This window comes from Scyliorhinus canicula, chromosome 13 (genome assembly GCF_902713615.1).
Source record: "Scyliorhinus canicula chromosome 13, sScyCan1.1, whole genome shotgun sequence".
NCBI lineage: Eukaryota > Metazoa > Chordata > Chondrichthyes > Carcharhiniformes > Scyliorhinidae > Scyliorhinus > Scyliorhinus canicula.
This window is the reverse complement of record NC_052158.1, coordinates 18,945,784-18,951,923: the sequence shown is the minus strand read 5'-3', so window position 1 is coordinate 18,951,923 and position 6,140 is coordinate 18,945,784.

Below are 6,140 nucleotides of genomic sequence, written 5' to 3'. Positions count from 1 at the left end.
AGTAATAAGTGAGGAAGAACTATATAAGACTCCAACAGGTGATGATTTTTTACTCTATGCAAATGAAGATGTTTCTATATTTGGTACGTTGAAAAATTTGGAAATTTTGTCCAAGAAAACCGAATGGTTTTGTGACGGGACTTTTGACTCTGCGCCTTTGGGTAAGCAGCTATACACGATCCATGTACTAATTTCTGAACGTAAAACAGTGCCACTACTTTATTGTGTAACAAACAGTAAAAGTGAACAGAATTATGATTTAATATTTAAATTCATTACAGAGGGAAGGAATTTAAATGTGACGTCTATTACAGTGGACTTTGAGAAAGCAGCTATAAACAGCATCAAAAAACATTTACCTCACGTTTCTGTGTATGGTTGTTTTTTTCACTTTGGCCAGTGTTTATGGCGCAAGATACAGACTACAGGCTTACAAACGTGGTACAGCGACCGAGAAAATGCTTTCATTATAAAACAGCTGCAAGCGATAGCTTTCGTACCACCTGATGATGTTGCTGTTTTGTTTGAACAATTTCTTCATTCTTTAGATGCACAAACAGATGAAATTTTGGAGCAGTTCCTGTCTTATTTCGAGTGTACATGGGTAGGAATCATGCAACGCGGTAGATGTCGACGCCCAATATTTGACATTTATTTATGGTCATGTCACTCCAGAGTTCTCAGTGATCTCCCAAAAACTAACAACTCGCTAGAAGGGTGGCACCACGCCTTCAGTAGAAGAGTCAATGTCCATCACCCTAATTTATCCAAATTAATTCAGAAGCTTAGGATTGAACAGTCAAGCACTGAAATTATAATAGAACAGGCATTATCAGGGGCTGATGTGGCAAGGGAAAACAAAAAATACATTCGCCTCAAGAAAAGACTCCAAAAACTTGTACTCAACTACAATGCTGAAGATGGGTTGCAATTTTTCCGTGCACGTGCACATAATTGTATGTAAGAGTTTTTAATAGACTGTTCCTGTGTTTTTTTATATAAATGAGTAATTTTTTAAATAATCGTTAATAAATCATATTTAATAAATAATTTGTTGTATTTGTATTTCGCCTATCCCTTTTATTCTTTTATTTTTAATAAGTGTTGGCCAATTGTCCTGTCTGTCAATTGTCTGTCGGCTAATTGCCTGTCGGCCAATTGTCTTTCGGCCAATTGTCCTGTCTGCGAATTGTCCTGTCTGTCAATTGTCCGTCGGCCAACTGTCCGTCGGCTAATTGTCTTTCGGCGAATTGTCCGCACACGAACCTATGGATACTAAGGGGCAATTTAGCACAGCCGATTCACCTGACCTGCACTCATTTGGACTGTGGGAGGAAACCGGAGCACCTGGAGGAAACCCATACAGACGCAAGATATGCGGATTGATAGGGGCCTGTGGTGTTGATTAATGGTGGGGTTATAGCGAGACCTGAGAAACTAACCATTATTGGGCAGCAACAAGAGCAGAGAGTTGAGGACAAATGGTGCACTCGGAAGCCCACACCTGGATCACAGGACAGGAGAGTAAATTCTACTTTATTAAAAGAAAAGAAAAAACAATATTTAAACTTTTAAACTTCAACCCAAACACTAACAGATTACATGTAATTTCTTAACCTTAACACACAGCACACACAAGGCATTGGTGAGGCCACACCTGGGGTATTGTGCACAGCTTTGGTCCCCTTATTTGAGGAAATATGTAGTGGCATTGGAGGAAGTTCAGAGGAGATTCACTAGGTTGATTCCAGAGATGAGGGGTTTTTCATATGAGGGGAGTTTGAACAGTTTAGGTCTATATTCTCTAGAGTTTAGAAGAATGAGGGGAGATCTAATTGAGTTATACAAGATGGTAAAAGATATGGATAAAGTAGACGTGGAGCTGATGCTTCCTCTTGAGGGGCATTCTGGAATGAGGTCATAACCTTAGAATAAGAGGTAGCAAATTTAAAACAGATTTGAGGAGAAACTACTTCTCCCAAAGGGTTGTGAATCTGTGGAATTCACTCCCCCAGAGTGCGGTGGATGCTGGGATAGTGAGTAAATTTAAGGAGGAGTGAGACAGATGTTTTATTGGTAATGGGTTGAAGGGTTATGGAGAATTGGGAGGGAGGTGGAGTTGAAGCCAGGATGGGATCAGCCATGATCACATTGAGGCTCGGGAGGCAAAATTGCCTACTGCTCCTAGGCCATGTGTTCTAGGGAGGAGATGCTCTGGCTGATTTTGTAATCCAGCTTTTGGTTTGTTGCATTGTAGGTAAAATTGAGGAACATATCAGCCATGATAGAATGGCAGAGCAGATTTGATGGGCCAAATGGCCTAATTCTGCTCGTATATCTCATGAACTTATGAGCTCTCATTCCATTTATATAGACAAGCAAAGATGATACTTGTATTTACGAAGCAATTCTGCACCGTAAGTCAAGGTTGTTTCGACCTCTTTTTGAAGTTCTGTATCTGGGACAGCTTCTTTCACGAGCTCTCTTGGTTGATTTCCCAAGGTCTTCTGCTTTGTACCATTCGTGACCTCCCTCGTTCAATTTCCAAAGACTTCTCCTGCGTAACTGTACAAAACAGCATTTGTTTGCTCTCTAAGCTCCGCCCAGCCCCTCAAACAAAGGTTCTCTGCTTGGGTTTCCAGACTGGAACCCATCAATGTTATCTTGGCTGTCTGATGGCCCATTCCTGATCATACAAAAGAACACAGCCATGCTATTGATATGGAACTAATCTCTGATTGACGGACAAAGAGGCCATCAGGCTCGTAATGGGCTAATAGCTGGTCAGGCATGAGTGTCCCGAAGAACAATGGATCTAGGGGCATCCTGTGCATTCCCACTAATGAGTTTCAGTCAAACCTGGATAACGTATCTTGGCCAGGTGTGGGTGTATCTTTCTGACTCTGCTGGCTGGTTTTATTTTCATGGGAAATTTAACCCCTAAATCACCTACTACATTGGGGTCTCATTTCTGGACTCAATTTCCCAATATCTCCCTCGTGTAACAGTGAGATGATGACACATTCAGATGTAGGGTGCAATTTAATGGAAACGTTTCTAAGTGTGGTAGCAAGAGGCAACTGTCACAAGCTTCCTGATGCTTGACCTGGCGATGCCGTCACTGGTATCAAAGATTTGTTTTAAATGTATTTTATTACAAACATGTATCAAAACAGGTTACAGCAAATTAACACCCTGGGAAACATACTTCCCAACAATCAACCATATAGTCTGTACAATTTTTTCCCCCTTTTCACCTTCCCCACCCCCCCTGCGACGAATAGCTCCTCAAACACGGTCACAAACATCCCCCACCTTTTCTTTAAGCCCCCCTGCAGACCCCCTTAACTCATACTTTATCTTCTCCAAATGCATTAAGTCATACAGGTCACCCAACCAAGCCGCTACCCCTGGTGGCGATGCCGATCGCCACTCCAGCAAAATTCGCAGCCGTGCAGTCAGAGGGGCGAAGGCCACTACATGAGCCTTCTTCCTCTCCATGAGCTCCGGCTTCTGTGAAACACTAAATATCGCCACCAAAGGGTCCGGGTCCACCTCCTCCTCCACTATCCTGGCTAAGACCATGAACACCCCGTCCAGAAACTTTCCAATTTTTGCAACCCCAAAACATGTGTGCATGATTCGCTGGCCTCCGCCCACACCTCTCACACTCCTCTGAAAGAACCCACTCATTCTCGCCCGAGTCATATGCACCCTGTGCACCACCTTAAACTGTATCAGGCTCAGCCTTGCACAGGAGGAGGTCCCGTTGACCCTGCGCAGTGCCTCACTCGATACTCCCCAGTTGATCTCCCCTCCCAACTCTGCTTCCCATTTCTTCTTGATCTTCACCACCCGCTCACCTCCCTGCTCCACCAGCCATTTGTATATATCCCCAATTCTTCCCTCCTCTTCCACATCTGGAAGAAGCAGTCGCTCCAGCAGTGTGTATCCCGGCAACCTAGGGAACTCCCTCCAGACATTTTGCGTAAAGTCCCTAACCTGAAGTTACCTGAACTCACTCCTCCTTGGACTGGTATCAAATTATAATTGGTTCACTTAGTGAGGGCACGTGGGCTACGCACCACAAATGACTGATTCGCTGGGACTGCGCCTGTCAGCTTTCTGCTAACAAGGGGTTGGTGTGTGCCACAGAGGTGATGATCCACCGGCCCCCAGCCAGATGACCTGTCATACATGAGTTGTTAATGCCATACAGACTGACCAATCGCTCCCACTGACTACATGTCCATTCTCCTGCAGGAATTTAGCGTGACCAATCTACCTACTCTGCACATCTTTGTGTTGTGGGGGCAAGACCCACGACAACACAGGGAAAATGTGCAACTGAAAAGCTTCTAAATGTGGTAGCGAGCAGCAACTGGTGTGAGCTTCCTGATGCTCGACCTGGCGAGGCCGTCACCGGCATCAAACATGAATTGGTTCACTTAAGGAGGCCCCATGGGCTTCACAGTGCAAATGATGTTCCCACCAGCTGATTCACCAGTACCACGCCCGCCAGCTCCCAGCTGATAAGGGGGTGCAGCACTTCAACAGATCCTGCATAGCAAATCCCACACAGCCCACAGCCATGCCACCAAGGAAACCAGCCCCATGATTCAGGCATGCCAACCTGGCCAGATTGGTGGATGCAGTCGAGACCAGATGGGATGCCGTGTTCATCCGAGGGGCTCAAAGGGTTAGCCACAGAGCAGCCAGTGCTGCCTGGCAGGAAGTGGCAGCCACTGACAGTTCAGGTCCATCACCAGGTGGTTTTCAGCAGCAGAACCCTTTTGACCTCCCAAGAGCACTGAATGAACTCCTGAGGAACATTCTTATTATATTGAAGAATTAAACCACAAATAATTGATCATTATTGCACATAAGGTACAAACATACAAAACAAACTTCAAAGATATTTCTGTGAGATATATGTACATTTGGATTTGAACTTGGATTTGGGTTTATTGTCACGTGCACTGAGGTACAGTGGAAAGTATTGTTCTGCATACAGTACAGATTGATTGTTCCATTCATGAAAAACATAGGACATGCGTTAGATACACAATGTAAACGTCTTGATTAATAAGGGGATCAGGGGTTATGGGGAGAAGGCAGGAGAATGGGGATGAGGAAATATCAGCCATGATTGAATGGGGGAGCAGACTCGATGGGCCGAGTGGCCTAATACTGCTCCTATGTCTTATGGTCATGTTAAATACATAGACAAAGACATCGGGTGAGCATACAGAGTGTAGTGCTACTCAGTAGAGATGCATAGAGAGACCAGTTCAGTGCATAAGAGGGTCATTCAGGAGTCTGGTAGCAGCGGGGAAGAAGCTGTTTTTGAATGTTTGTGTGTGTTCTCAGACTTTTATATCTTCTGCCTGATGGAAGAGGTTGGAAGAGAGAACAACCCGTGGGAGGGGTCTTTGATTATGTTGCTCATTTTACCAAAGCAGCAGGAGGTGTAGACAAAGTAAATGGATGGGAGATGGGTTTGTGTGATGGACTGGGCTGTGTTCATGACTCTCTCTCGTTTTTTATGGTCTTGGGCCGAGCAGTTGCCATACCAGGCTGTGATGCAGCCAAATAGGATGCTTTCCATGATGCATCGGTAACAATAGGTAAGAGTCAATGTGGACATGCCGAATTTCCTTCGCTTCCTGAAGTGAATGGCCAACTCTTTAGGTTTGCTGACCTTGAGGGATAGATTGTTGATGTTACACCACTCCATAGGTTCTCTACCTCCCTCCTGTACTCTGACTCATCGTTGTTTGAGATCCGACCCACTCGGGTCATGTCATCAGCAAACTTGTAGACGTTTTGATGTTCAAGGAATACTTCCAAGCCTTATCTTGGTGTTATTTGTAATGGAACACCCACTCACACACAATCCCTCATCCTCACCCACTCTCACCCTCGCACACTCTCCCCATCACCCAATCTCTCTTATCCTCATCCATCCTCACCCACTGACACCCTCAATCACCTTCACCATCACTCACTCCCTTACCCATCCTCACTCACACTCTCACTCTTTTACCATCACTCTCACTCACTATCACCCACTCTCATCCTTACTCACTCTCACCCACACCATCACGCACTCCCTTACCCATCCTCACTCACACTCTCAC